Source organism: Ictalurus punctatus, chromosome 16 (genome assembly GCF_001660625.3).
Source record: "Ictalurus punctatus breed USDA103 chromosome 16, Coco_2.0, whole genome shotgun sequence".
In the NCBI taxonomy this organism is placed as follows: Eukaryota; Metazoa; Chordata; class Actinopteri; order Siluriformes; family Ictaluridae; genus Ictalurus; species Ictalurus punctatus.
Window position 1 is genome coordinate 16,190,762 of NC_030431.2, and position 16,516 is coordinate 16,207,277.

The window sequence follows — 16,516 nt, forward strand, 5'->3', positions numbered from 1 at the left end:
AATCCTGACAGATACATTTCATGAATGTTATTCCTATGTAAGTACGAGCATAGGTGCTGTGCTACAACCTTTTCTAATATCTTGGAGATAAAGGTGAGATTTGAGATCGGCCTATAGCTGGACATTTGACAGGGGTCAAGGTCAGGTTTTGTTGATAACTGCTAATTTAAATGATTTAGGAACATAGCCAGTGCTAAGGGAAGAATTTATTATTTTCAGAAGGGGTTCGATTACTCCTGGAATAATCTGTTTGAAGAAACATGTTGGTACATTCTAATCATTGACCTGATATTGCTATATTATCATCTACAGGGTTAATTATAAGACTGTCCAGTTTTAAGTTAATAGTCTGAATTTCATATGTAATATTTTTAGAATTCATGAAATCATCGCTGCTATATAATAATTGTGTGCCTGTTTCTGTGGTGGTTTTGTTCCTAGTTAATTTAGCTACTGTGTTGAATAGAAATCTAGGATTGTTTTGTTTTCTTCTATTAAAGTGGAGCAATTGACTTTTCTAGCATCACTAAGAGTTTTTCTATAGTTCAGGAGGCACTCCTTCCATGCTGTATGAAATACTTCCAATTTGCTTTGATGCCATTTGTCATATCACAGCAAACCAGTGACATTTCCCATCCTGCACTGTGGCCTACAAACATGGCCGCCATGGACTGCAATTCCCAGAACACTCACATTCATTCTAATCGTGCACACCTGCATCAAATTCACAGCACTCACAATAACAGTATAAAGAGAGTGTTTGAACACAATGACTTTGTGAAGTACTGAATGTTATCACCATACCAATTGTTTGTACACTGTTACTCGTTTTGTTTATTTTCATTGATCTTATTTCTTGTTTCTCATTCTCGTTTCTTGCCTTGCCTAGTTTATGCTTGTTTGCAGCAGGAGAGCATCGAGAGTGTCATGCCAGAGTACATGGAGATGTCTGGCCACCCTTCATGTCAGTCATGACATAGACCTCCCGGATCTGAATTATGGATTGTGTGACTACCCGAGGCAGTTCATGTTCCACTGTCAAATGTACGTTTCAAGCCTGGCGACCCCCAAGCCAGACAAAGGGCAGTGGCTCGGGTTCACTTTATGGCCCGGCCTACCAATGGGCAAAGCATCTGGCCAGTACAGGACCTCATCTCCTGAACTCCAAACTGAGACCCATGAGGCCTTCTCATTCCCAGAGCTCCAGCATGAGACCCATGAGGCGGTCTCATACCTAGAGCTCCAGCATGAGACCCACGAGGCGGTCTCATCCCCAGAGCTCCAGCGTTTGTACTCTGTTCCTCATTTTTTTTTTCATGTTTATCGATCTTGTTTCTCATTCTCGTTTCTTGCCTTGCCTAGTTTACGCCTGTTTGCAGATAACCTGACCCCATTGCCTGCTTTTGACCACACTATTGTCTCATGATTTGGATTTGCCTGCCTGCCACTCTTTATTAAAATCTCAGCCTACAAAACATGACACCAGTTTTAAGATACCCATTTTGATTGTTATGCTAGCTTTTTCTCTATAATTATTTTCATTTTAAGTGGAGCCACCCTATCTAGTGCGTAGCGGATCGTTGACTCTAAGCATTCAGTCACCTGATCAAGTTCATTGGGATCAGATGGTGATCCAAATCTAATTGATGTCTCTGGGAGGTTATTGATGAAACTTGGTGCAGTAGCTGACGTGAATGTACATTTTATGTGGTCGCTTGGCGAGGTGCAAATTTTATGATCAATACGCAATTTAAGATGAGATAATGATCTGAGACAACTTCAGTCTGTGAAGTGTTACTATATTTTCTGTAATTAATTTGTATGTTAATATCAGATCAAGAGTGTGACCACCATTATGAGTGAGTCCTATTATATTTTGATTGACCCCTACTGAATCTAAAATGAACACAACCACTATTCTCAAGGGGTCTTTTGGGTTATCAAAATGAATGTTAAAATCACCAACGATTAATGCTTTATCTAGAGAAGCAACCAGGTTTGAGATAAAATCTGCAAATTCACCAAGGAATTCAGTTTATGGCCCCGGGGGTCTGTAAATAATAATTACCGAATCAACCTTTTTTTGTGGCTACATATGTTATACTGGTATAAAGAACTTCAAGAGAGTTGAATTTATGACTAGGTTTTTTTGTGACACCTAGATTTTGACTAGAGATGAGTGCAACACCTCCTCCTCTGCCAGTTAAATGATGCTGATGTATATAACTGTATCCAGGAGGATTAGCTTCATTTAGTGCTATGTACTTATTTCGTTTAATCCAAGTTTCAGTTAAACACTTTATATTAAATTCCTGATCAGGTATCTACTCTTTAATAGTCCTAGCTTCAGATCAAAGGTGCTGGCTGTCCATTCAGTATCATCTAATTTTATGTTAGTTAGGTTACTAAAACAAGCTTTCTGAAAATGTCTATGTAGTTGTTTAGCTTGGGGAACAGACACAGTCTCCATAGGATGGACTACAATAGCTGAATTACTATTTGAACATTGACTATGATAAATGTTATTGGTGTTGGGAGTTGTCCTTATGCCAGCCAGTCAAATGGTGTGTAGCGTCTTGGAGATGTTGGCTGACAGGAGTTCCACTCATAGGCTACTAGGGTGCAAGCCATCAGCACAGAACAACCTAGGATGCTCCCAGAACAGATTCCAATTATTAACAAAGAGCAGATTCTGTTCATTACAACATGATATTAACCACTCATTTAAGGCAAAGAGATGCACTTTTTTAATGCAACTGCTAAAAAAACTGCTGACATTTATAATAACAAATAGCATATTCAAAAAAATAACCAGAGAAAAATTAAAAATATTGAAAATTCACAGGGGACAATAAGCTACATAACATTTGTTTGTGCATCATTAAAACAACAGTGCTTAAACGGTACAATTGTTAAATTGGTCACATAAATAACCAACCACAATATAGTTTTGTAATGCAACAGTTATCAGCAATTTGCTGACATTTCAGGTAACAAATGGCAATTTTTATAGTATGAACCTGAACATCAGTGCCTGTAGCAAAATTATACTGTAGCATAACATTAATTTTGTATTTCAGTCTTAGAACTTTAGGGAAGAACCTTTCAGGATTAATCTGCATAAGAATTTTATGAGTAAATTCATAGTAGTATTTAAGCTCTTTTTGGTATGCCAAATTAAGTACACAGATTTCACCCAGCATCACTGAAACAGATCTGATGTGCTCGAGAATTATGACCCCATCAACAACAATTCCAATGCCTTCAAAGTGTCCAAGATGTCCTTCTTACTTGACAATGACATAAATGGCCAGGTGGTGTTTGCCAGGTCTTTCAAGAAGTCACAAGTGTGGGGGAAACCCCCCCCCCCCCCCAGAACTATTACTTTTTAACATTAATCAGCATAGTTGCAAAGTTTCTTACCAAAAGTTTAGGATCCACCAAAATGTCCCTGTTCTGCAGTAAGAAAAAGAAATAACACAGCAAATGATCACACATAATGATTATTATTGTTAGTTTAAGATGTACTCACATACCACAACATTAAAGCTAGTGAAAAGAGGTTTTTGTAGTAGATATTTGTAGTTTTTGTAGTAGATATTTTCATTAATGCATGGCACATTAATTACAGGATCCCTATTGTGAGCTTGTCTCTGAAAAATGATAAATCCCAACATTATATCATGATCCAATAGGAAAGAAACTGGAAATTTGTCACATAGTAAAAAAAATACTAAAGTGGACAAACACACACACAATTGTTGATTGACAAAGTTCAAGGAAGCACAATATCTCCCACATGCTTCAAATGCATGCGTACTCATAACACAAGTCTTATTTTTTCGGTAACATGCAAACCATAACATTTGTCTTAATGGGCTAGCATACGAGCAACTTCACATTCAATGTTGACCTACACTAACAAAAAATTCTGTAACCAACAATGTGAATGCTTTAACGTTTAGCATATTATATTATACGTCAGCACTGCTATTTTCTTAAACCAATCAACAGACTATTTTCTGTAATGAATGGTACTGCAAAGGGACGTTTCTAGGATTTCATTCTTAGGGGGGATTAGCCCTCAGTAAAGATGTTAAGCAAGAGACAATTGCCTAATTAGTGCCACTTTGTAAAATGGGACCACTATATTACTATATAGTAAGTCAATAGTATCGATATTTAAATTGTTACTAAAATTGTATAAATTATGTAATTAGGGCTGCAACAACTAATCGATAAAATTGATAATAATCAATAATTAAAATAAGCGACAGTGAATTTCATTATTGATTAGTTGGGTCTGTGACATCACTGTGGATAACCCCCGTCAGTGCTGTCACTTCACAATGGTGAACAACGCATTTCTATGAATAAAACACATCTGAAAAACAGCGGAGGTCACAGAGTGAGCTGCTGCGGGAAAAGTACACGGCCCAGGTTGCCCAAAACATGAGTATGTTTTATATTAAGCACTTCAAACAAACTCGTAAGTGTATTAACGTGGCTTGTAATGTCAGATGCTGTGACAGATGTTTGTGCTGTTTAATGTGTTTAAGAGTGTTTTCTTCAGTGCTGAATGACATTTTTACATTTATATCCTTATTTGTAAATGTTAGAAACTCATGCCTTTATTTCCATTTTACATAAAGGCTTGTCCTGACAGCAAGTGAGGCTCCATTAAACTTCACTGGATGAGCACGAGTCCAAGTATGCGCATCAATCAATCAAACAGCGTACAATAGAAAGGAAGTGCAACTGACTAAAAAATATTTATTTTGATCAAATATGCTGTTTGATGCTATATTTAGAAACAAAAATAATTGCATTTTCTATGAGAGCAGTAACCGTAATGGGGTTATAACATGTAATTACATATAAATGTAAGAAGTGTCATACATTTACAGAATAAAGGACCATGTTACTGTGTTCAGATGAGTGAATGTGTGTTACTGCAGAACATTCAACCTCTTACCAGGTAACACTGAGTTTGTGCTTTTATTTTTCTCTTTTAGCATTTTTAATATAGTGATTTAACTACTGCTTTAAAGCTTGTGGACAATCAGTTGTTTTTTTTTGTTTTCAAAATATAACAATAGTTTTTTTATAAATCCTTTGCACATTGTAGAGCATAGCCCATACCTTTTTCATAGCCTTCAATTTGCACAATTGTGACAACATTGGGCAGAATGTGAAATAACATGTTTTTAAATACAGAAAATAAAAACTGGCCTTTTAATCCAAACAATTGATTAATCAAATAAATAATCATCAGATTAATCAATTATCAAAATAATCGCTAGTTGCAGCCCTAGATTTAATGACACCAGTCCTGCATTCTGCAGTATGTATGGTTCACATGTGTCCACTTTACTTATTGTAAAAAAGTAACAATAAGTAAAGTGGACACATGTAAACCATTTATTCACGACTTATAAACATTAGTAACCTGTGAAAGTGTACCTTAATGTAAAGTGGATGCCTGTGAACCATTTATTCATTAGTTATAAATTTTTGTAACCTGTGAAAATGTACCTTAATATAAAGTGGACGTCTGTGAAACATTTATACATGGCTTATAAATGTAAGTAATCTGCAAGTGTACCTTAATGTAAAATGGACACCTATGAACCACTTATACAGGAGTTTTAAACGTTAGTAAACTGGGAATGTGCACCTTAATGTAACGTGGACACCTGTGAACCATTTATGCATGTGTTATAACTACTACTGGAAGTGATTCATTAATAAAACATCATGAATAAATAAGTTTGTCGCCCTTTTTGGATTTAGTGTTTTGGAGGATATAAAGTTTGAGAAATTCATCTTGAGAAACGAGAGAAATCAGTCATTTTAGGAATTGCTGTGTATAAGCATCATGACCTGAGTATGTTGTGTAAGCTACATGGTTGGAAAATTGACATTAGTCATGAGATGTTAGAAGAATAAGAAAATCCAATACAACACCAGTGTATTGGTGTTTCATTCATACAAAATCATATCTAACCCAGTCTCCTCTGTGTTTCACCAGTTCTGTCGGGAGGGGAACTTTTGGCGTGAACAGAACAAAGACGCCTGACTGAGGCACTGCTGGGGCCAGGTGTGTCTGATCAATGGCGTGGACCAGCAACCAGAGCAGCGCCTCCCCGCCAACTACTTACTGGTGTCCAACAGCCTCCTGTACCAACGGACGGTGTGCCAGTGCCAGCCTTGGAATCTCCTGGTCATACCCCGCTCCAGGACACAGGTCTTGATGCACCTGGCCCACAGTCACCCACTCAGCAGCCACCTCGGGGCCCACAATACCATGGCCAAGCTGCGGTTCCTCGGACAGCACCAGTTCAGCACTTCGATTGTTTTGGACAGCAAGAGTGCACATGGCTGTGAGGCGGGGCAGCAGAAACACACACAGCTGACGGCCAATGAGTAGAGTGGCTTCTCTCTACCATCCAGCAGAAGAGCTGCCGCTATTAAAGGGAACGGAAGCCGCAACAGAGTGAGTTTGCGCTCCACACACACATGTACTAACCCATCTCTCTCTCTCGTTTCAGATGCTGATGCAGAAGACAATGACGAGGACAGCGGAGAAGAAACTCCCCAGGTGCACTGCACCTCTCCTGACCCTCCACGGCCTGCTATAAGGCTCCTGGGTCCTGCCTCGCGGAAGCTCCAGCCCCCTCTTTGCACCCCTCAATATCAAGAGAGCAACTTCCCTACTCTCATACCATTTCCATTGCCCTCACACTCCTGCTCATAAGCTTTAATAAATAACACTGTTTTTGGCACCACCTTGGCCTCCCAGCGTCTGTGTTCTGCCTGTCTCGGCCTAGAGGGCTCACATCAGACACTAGCTAGAATAATGTGCCTTTTCCCCACATATCTCATATTCTATTTAGAAGGAACTGACATATGCAGAAAATAATGCATTCTACTTGTTGTAACAATGTTACTATAGAATTGTAAGGTACTGTTCAAATAATGTCTAGTATTGCTACAACTACACACTGGTCCCTGAAAGATTGACTCATGAGACAGCAGGGTCCTATATTATGTAAAACAGGTTTTCCCAAAAATACAGTGAGGGAAATAAGTATGGAAAGTGTCAACTTTTTTTTTCAGTAAACATATTTCCAATGAGGCTATTCACATGAAATTTTCACCAGACTTTGGTACTAACTCAAGAAATCTACACATCTAAAGAATTCCAAACATTAAAGTCCATAAATTAAGTTATGTGTAATAAAGAGGAATGACACAGGAAAAAAGTATTGAACACAATAACTGAAATGTATTTATTACTTAATGGAGAAGCCTTTGTTTTTCAATTCAATACGCTTCCTGTATGAAGAAATTAATCAGCTGCTGTATTCAGGTGTGATTTTGGCCCATTCTTCTCAAGATATTGTCTTAAAAACTTGTTCAATTGGATTCACTCAGGTGATTGACTGGGCCATTCTAACAGCTTGATTTTTTTTCTCTGAAACCACTTGAGAGTTTCCTTTGCGGTATGCTTTGGATCATTGTCCTACTGGAAGGTCCACCACATCTCACCTTCATCATCCTTGTGGATGGCAGCAGCTGTTCCTCAAGAATCTCCTGGTAAAGGGCTCCATTCATCTTTCCTTCAATTATATGAAGTCTGCCAGTACCATGCATGTTGGTATAGTGTATTAAGGGTGATGTGCAGTGCCATTTCTTCTCCAAACATGGTGTGTAGTATGACAGCCAAAATGTTCAATTTTGCTCTTGTCTGACTAGACTACACTCTCCCAGTATTTCACAGGCTTGTCAAAATGAGTTGTAGCAATGGTACATCTTTAGTAATGGAGTCTTGTGGCGTGAGCGTGAGCAGTGGAGTGCACTGTCTATTGTTTTCTCTGTGACGATGGCACCTATATTTACATTTACATTTATTCACTTAGCAGACGCTTTTATCCAAAGCGACTTACAAATGAGAAAACCTGCTGCCTCCAAGTGTTTCTGTAGCTCTTTCCAAGTGGTCCTTGGCTCTTGGGCTACTCTTCTGACTATTATTCTGAATCCCTGGTCAGAAAACTTGTGAGGAGCTTCTGTGATGAGTTCAATACTTTTTTGCCTCACTGTATGTAGTGTTTTCAATGATTGTAGCCTGTGTATTTTTGGACCTGAACTTTCAATTAATATCAGACAATCAACTGAAATATGTTTGTCTCAGGGCAGCACTGTGGTACAGTGTGAGGTACAGTAGCATTTCCACCTCATAGCTCCAGGATCTCTGATTTGAGCCTTACTGTCTTTGTGACATTTTCTATTTTCCCTGTGGCCATGTGTGTTTAATCTGGGATCTCCAGTCTTCTCCCTAAAAACATGCTGGTAGTTTCATTGGCTGAGCTGAATTACCCTTAATTACCTTTAGTGTGTCTCTGTCTGTCTGTCTGTCTGTCTGTCTGTCTGTCTGTCTGTCTGTGTGTGTGTGTGTGTGTGTGCGTGCGTGCGTGCGTGCGTGCGTGCGTGTGTGTGTGCATGTTGCCTCCAGTGTGTATACCTGCATCCCAGCATAGGTTCGAGATCCGCGATCCTGACCAGGATAAAATAATTGCTGAAGATGAATGAACAAATGTACAAATGTTAAGCCCACTAAGTCATTCACAATTGTGTGGATTATTCTATAATTAACAGCTGTTAATTGCCAGCTGTGACAATTACAGACAACAAAACTGATGGCCAGTAGTAAAGGTACAACTGAAAAAAATGACAAATTGTTATGTTTTAGAGAGAGAGAGAGAGAGAGAGAGAGAGAGAGAGAGAGAGAGAGAGAGAGAGAGAGAGAGAGAAGACAATCAGGAACAGAATAGGGAAAAAAGGCTTCAAAAAGAAAGAAATAAATGCTGCCACTGGAAAAAATGTGACTGTTAGTGATACTATTTTATGTACATTACATTTTTGAAAATCATACAGGAATAAAGAAAGTAACACTCATTTAGAATATGCTAAGGATAGTTAGACGTGCAAATAACTGCCCTTGTTAAATATGCATCATTAATTTACATATATTAACAATGAAATTCTTTTCATTTGGTGTAGAATAATTACACCCATTATTTTCCACAAACAGTCAAATTACAGCGAATGACTGGATCCCTGAAATGCACTATCTGGAGCATCAGTATTTCCCATGGGGTCCTTCTAAACAAATAATTTATATTCCAAAGTGCATTGTTAAATCTGAATCCAAAGAAAGGAATATACACTAACATTACAATGCATGCTAATTAGAGTGCATCAGAATGCACAGAGACACATCAGAAGTGACCCGATCCTATTACGTCAAAATGCATGCCTGCCTGTCTCGACCATTGGGGTGAACCCTACTGCCATTTTAATTGTTATTCTTATTCAGGAACTCTGGCTGAGTGAAGTTGCCATCAGCCCTTAAGCTTTTGGCTTAGTGTTTAAAAATCTTTAAAAAAAAAAAAAAAAAACCCTTCAGAGATGTGTCAAAACAGATCATGTTTATCTTCTCTTCTGATGCTGTATCAATGGCATACATTTCTGAGTGCACATGGCCTTAGGGCACCTGACAGCTTTCAACTTTTTTTCCATTTCCTTCCCTGGTGAGCGTGTGTTCACTTTATGTAACACCTCTGAAAAGCCAAAGAATGTGTGGACATAACTTTGTTTTGAAAAGTTCTGGGGATAAATATATAAGGGCATGGAGAAAAAAAAAAAAAAAACAACTTGGGTGATCAATGAAAACAAGTACACAAAACAATGTATTAGACTCAGAGCTTTTTCGTGCCTGGCCCAAATGCACAAGTGTGTACTTAGGATCAATTTTCGGCTCATTGTTTTTGGGGGTTTTCTTTAACTCAAATTCCTTCTGAACTGCAGAACATCTGCAAAGTTTTTCATTATATACTGTGCATATTTTTTGGAAACTATATGATACTGCTTTTGACAACCTTTTATTGTTTGTATTAATGTTAATTTAGTTGTTTGTTCTGCATTGGTGTTTCTATATTTTAGCACTGATGAGGCTTTTCTGCTGATTAATAATTAAGCTTTTTTCCTTTTTTTTTTTTTTTTGAATTGTAGATACCTATGTTTGAATACCTTGTTTGCTCAAATGTATTCAGTCTCCTGCAATCTGCAGACCATATGATGCTTTCATTGCCACTGTAAAATGAAAAACAGAAATTTTAAATTTATATTAATCTAATTAACTCATGTTAGTATAATTGAACCAATCATGTTATTCAGGTCTGCGGGAAGATTGCGTTCATACTGTATATACAGTACATTAATTTTAGGATTTGAAGCAAAACCTAGACCACCACTGGACCAATGGACCATATACAATTGCAATCAAAATTGTTCAACCACTATTGCAAATCAGGTTTATTGTCAAAATTTACAGACGTTCAGCTGTTTGAAATGAACAAATCAAACAAAAGCAATTGAAATAGTGCAACACAATGGATGCTTCAAGTGGTTTCCCCAAATTCAACTGAAAATGCAACTTATAATGACTTCTCCAGTCTCAAAATTATTCAATCCCTGAACAGAATCCTTCACAACAGCAAAAATATGCAAAACATATGTTGTCTCAAGCACACCAGATGCAACTAATCAAGGGCTTCATTAGTTGCACCAGGTGTGCTTGAGCTGGAACACATGAAATACCTGAACTGGCTAGGGGTTTGTTGGCTGCAACCAGATTTCTGAGAAGGCAGGTTGGAGAAAACCCTCGAGTGACTGCAAAAGACCTGCAGCAAGACATGGTGGCAACAGGCACTGAGGTTTCAGTGAGCACAGTAAGGCGCATACTAAACGCAGAAGGTTTCCATGCCAGAACGCCAAGACATACACCACTACTCAACCAAATACACAACAAAAGTCAGCGCAGAATCATATAAATAAGCCACAGAAGTTTTGGGATTCTGTTCTGTGGAGCAATGAAACAAAACTGGAACTTTTCAGCATGATGGATGTCTAGAATGTCCAGAGGAAGAAGAATGAAGAAAGAACACTCTGTCCACAGTCAAGCATGGTGGTGGCTTGGTCATGCTCTGGGGCTGCTTTGCATCCTCTGGCACTGGAAACCTGCAGCATGTGAAAGGCAAGATGGATTCATTGAAGTATCAGGAAATCCTAGGAGAAAACGTCATGCCATCTGTGAGGAAGCTGAAGCTTGGGCATCATTGGACCTTCCAACAGGACAATGATCCCAACGATACCTTAAATTCCACCAAGGCTTGGTTGCAGAAGAAGTCTTGGTTTCTACAGGGCCATCACAGTCACCTGACTTAAACCCCATATAAAATCTCTGGTGGGATTTGATGAAGGTGGTTGCAGCATGCAAACCAAAGAATATTACTGAACTGGAGGTCATTGCTCATGAGAAATGTGCTATGATTCCTCAGGAACGCTGCCAGAAGCTGGTGTTTGGCTATGCATCTCATTTGCAGCAGGTCATAACAGCAAAAGGGTGCTCTACTAAGTACTAAAGATGCTTGCCATGAAGAGATTGAATAATTTTGAGACTGGAGAAGTCATTATAAGTTGCAATTTCAGTTGAATTTTGGGAAACTATTTGAAGCATTTGTTGTGTTGATCTATTTCAATTGCTTTTGCTTGATTTCTTCATTGCAAACAACTGAAAGTCTGTAAATGTTGACAATAAACCTGATTTGCAATGACAGTTGAATAATATTGATTACAACTGTGTTGGTTCCCTAGACTGTGTCTGAGTTTGAAAACAAATTTAAAAGTCAAACAAACCTATCAAATTCTACGTTCAAGCCATCTTGGTTACGGTAAAAATGAATTACTCTACACAATGAGCATTATGGTTCTCAGTGTGAAGAGTGCTGCTTTCATGTCACATTGTCCTAGGCTTATGTCATGTTCTTTTGTTTACATTTGCATGTACCTCCTGTCTCTGCTCCTATTCTGTCAAAGGTGTGTTATTTGACCATGTCCATATATTCCGTGTTGGATCGTTAGTGTTTATCTGTGTATACGCTGATGTTTCTCTGCAAAATCTTATAATGCTTTCATGTCATTAAGTTTTCGTATTGTGATAATAGATTATTCTGCCTTCACTAACTACAACCCCAATTCCAAAAATGTTGTGAAAATGCAAAAAGCAAACAAACAAAAAGAGTCATTTGAAAATTCAATTTACACTGCACTATATTGAAAACACATTATTAACACATTATTTGATGTTTTACTTTGTGAATTTAATTCATTTTTGAAAATATACCCTCATTTCAAATCTGATGACTACAACACACAAAAATTTGGGACAGTTGACTGTTTACCACTGTGTAACATCAACTTTTCTTTTAATAATGTCTGGGTTACGCATGTAACCCTGTTCCCTGAGAAGGGAACGAGATGCTGCGTGAGCTCCACACTGTAGGAAGCACCCTCGTGCATGACTGGCATCTGAAGCTTGTGTAAGATCATGCCTATTTATAGGCCTGCCATGATCATGTGACGTGGCAAATTAAGCGCGTCGCGTGATATAAAAACGGCACCTGTGAACCATGCCGTCAGCCCCTATCATCTGAAGTGAAGACACAAATCACAGGCATGCCCCAGTATGACAAAGATAAGCTACGTCTCCTTCCCTTCTCAGGGAACAGGGTTACATGCGTAACTCTGACATTCCCTTTGAAAGGAAACTTAACGCTGTGTGAGCTCTTCACTGTGGGAACATCCATACCCATACCCTCGAGCCCTCGATGGAATGTATATCAAGGCTGTAATATCAAATGAATGTGTGTGGCGTAGACCACCCCACTGCAGCACACACATCCAGTAAGGGTACCCCTTTGGACAAAGCCTTTGAGCAGGCGACACCCCTAGTGGAATGAGCCCTTATGCTCAGAGACATAGCATGACCGCGTGCCTCATAAGCAATAGAGATTGCTTCCACTATCCAATTGGAGATACAACACAGCATCACCACTACTGTGCCGCCAAAGCAGATCAGCAGCTGCTCCGACTTACGATACTGGCCAGAGCGGTGGAAATAAGTACAGCGAGCCCTTACTGGATACAGTAGATGCAATTTCTCTTATGTAAGAAACGGAGGAGGGCAGAAAGCCTGCAGCACTACTGGCTGGGCAGCAGACATAGGTACTTTAGGGATATTATCTGGCCTAGCACCTGGCCAATAAGGTGCTACTAGCAGCAGACGTAGACCGTCTTGGTGAACTCTCACTAGAATTTGTGGGAGCAGAGCGATCATGGGAAAAACATACAGATGTGACCTCAGCCACATGTGTACCATGGCGTCCAGCCACAATGGTGCGGGAGGAGTGAGGTCAAACCACAGTGGGCCGTGTGTTGTTTCTTAGGAGGTGAACACATCCACATCCGCTTGGCCGAACCTCCGCCATATGGACTCCACCACTTGTGGATGGAGCCTCCAATCCCTGAGCCTCAGACCCTAGACACTTCACACAGAAAGTGTGTCCATCTGTTCCTATGATGAAACGGGAGCATGACATAACAGTCTTCCTGAATTCTCTCTCTCATACTTTTCTCTTTTTTTTAAAGGGACAAAAAAGTAAATAGATTTTTTTTTCTTTTTTTGAAAAAATAGAGAGGAAATGAGTTTTTTTTGCGAGCGTTACACAAATGACCAACATGCAGTCTCACTGAAGATAATAGTGTCTGTTGTGCAACTGTACAGGGCCTTCGTTGCCTTTTTTGCGCTTCATACTGCGCCACACATTCTCAATTGGAGACAGATCAGGACTACAGGCAGGCCATGCTAGAACCATCACTCTCTGCTTACGCAACCATGTGCTTGTAATCTGGGCAGAATGTGGTTTGGCATTGTCCTGCTCTGGATGGCAGCATATATTGCTTCAAAATGCGCACATATCTTTCTGCATTAATGGTGCCCTCACAGATGTGCAAGTTACCCATGCCATGGGCACTGACACACCCCCATACCATAACAGATGTTGGCTTTTGGACCTGATGCTGATAACAGTTTAGATGGTCCTTTTCCTCTTAGGCCCGGAGAACACGACGGCTGTTTTGTCCAAAAACTATTTGAAATGTTGACCACAAAAGATGATTCCACTGTCCTACTGTCCATCTCAGATTAGACCAAGCCCAGAGAAGTCGGCGGCCTTCTGGACAGTGTTTATATATGGCTTCTGCTTTGCATAGTAAATTCTTAACTTGGATCTGTGGATGTGGTGGCTATTGGTGTTGACTGACAAAGGTTTACCAAAGTATTCCCGAGCCCATGTCAGGATATCCATTATAGACTCATGACGGTTTTTAAGACAGTGACATCTGAGGGATCGGAGATCAAGTGCATTCAGAAGTGATTTTCGGCCTTGCCCTTCACGCACAGAGATTTTACTGGATTCCTTGAATCTTTCGATTATGTTGTGCACTATAGAAGGTGAAATGCCCAAAATCCTACCGATTTGTCTTTGGGGAATGTTGTTCTCAAAGTGTTGGATTTTTCGCTGATGCATCTGTTGGCAGATTGGCGAGCCTCGACCCATGCTTGCTCTTGAAGGACTAGGCTTTTTTTGGAGACTCCTTATATATTATGATTAGATGAGTGCCTCATCTGTTTCAAATCACCTTCTTATTTCAAATTGTCACATCACTATTAGTCCTAAATTGTCCCTGTCCCAACTTTTTGGAACATGTTGCATGCATCAATTTCAAAATAAATGTTTACCTTCAAAAAACTATGCAGTTGATGAGTAAAACATCAAATACCTTGTGTTTATACTTTTTTTTAAGTACAAGTCAAAGTACATTTACAAATCACTCATCTTTGTTTCTATGAGCATATTCCATGCTCTCCCAACTTTTTCGGAAGTGGGGTTGTACATGTACATGATATGTTCACTGGATATCATTCTGTACTTGTGGACTGAGTGATCAATAACCAGAGAAAACTTCATTCATAATTTACACTGTGTAGTTGCAGTGGAAGAACTGGAGTGGCCTGCACAGAGCTCTGACTTCAACCTTACTAACCATCTTTGGGATGAATCAGAATGCCTCCTCCAACATCAGTACCTGACCTCACTAATTATAGCTCGCTCTTGTAGTTGGTTGGTCAAGACCTTTTCGAAGAGTGGAGGTTATTTAAAGGGCTCATATTATGATTTTTACATGTTAATTATGTTGTTTATTGGTTATAGGAACATGCTTTAATATTCAAAATATGCATTATTTGTTAAGCAATGTACATTATTACAGTACCTCAAATCCCAGGCTGTCTGAAATGCTCAGATTTCTGCAAAGCCCCTTCTTCTGAAAAGCCCAGAGTGCTCTGATTGGCCAGCTGATCTGCTGCATTGTGATTGGCCAAAACCCTCATGCATGAGTTATGAATGTAATGCCCCTTGTGTTAGCTTCAGCAATTCTAAGCTACTAAAAGCAACATGTAGGTTTTACCATATCAGTTCGAGCCCGAATCTTCAAAATGAGTATGAACAAGTAGAAGCAAGTTTCAGCTCATGACTTGAGCAGAAAGTTTCACAGTGGTAAGTTTTTATTTTGTAACTCTTACCTTTCTACAGAGCCGCCCTAGTGTCAGGTAAGAAAAAAAATAAAGCCATGTGTAAACCGTGCCCTAAGATTTGTAAACCGTGCCTTCAGATTTGTAGTCTGTGCCCTCAGATTTGTAATCCGTGCCCTCAAATTTGTAATCCGTGCCCTCAGATTTGTAAACCGCGCGCTGCGTTAAAGTTGGATTTATATTGGACATTCACTGCACATTCAAGCCTCTCTCTTCTATTTCTTAAGAAATAAACACACAAAAAGGACATAACAGGTATTGTCTTAATAATGTGTATTGAGTGGACATAGAACCAAGTATAACTGAATATATTTTTTTAATTTCTCCCGTAAAAGCCCGCGGAAGCCAATCTTTGGGAAACGAAAGTCATCAGAGCTTTACAGTGAGGGAGTCAGTAAGGGACCTTCTAAAAAGTGCATGACCTGGGCAACAGTATAAGATTCTACTAAGTTTATAGTCATCTATGCACTTTTTAGATGGTCCATTACTATAAAGCACTGATGACAAATGCAGTGAATGTCCACTATAAACCCAATCTTAATGCGGTGCATGCAGTTTACAAATCTGAGGGCACGGTTTACAGAACTATGGGCACTGATTACGAATTTGAGAGCATGTGGCTACACATGGCTGTTTACACATGGCTGTTTTTTTTTTTTTGTTTTTTTTTGTTTTTTTTACCTGACACCGGGGGGGGGGGGGGGGGGGGGGGGGGGGTTCAGATATGATGTTCTAAAATTCCGACGCGTTGCAAGCACAGCAGCTTTGTCAACATGGTTATAGCAGGGTTTGGCACTTCACAACGTTGTGCCCGCCGGCAGCGGACCTCCATGATCACCGCACTGTGAAGTACAAAACCATGCTAACAAAGCTGCTGTGTTTACATACATACTCACACAATTTACCTTTACATTTCTAAGCAGCAATTGTTTTCAACTTTGCTGTGGATTCTATATAAAT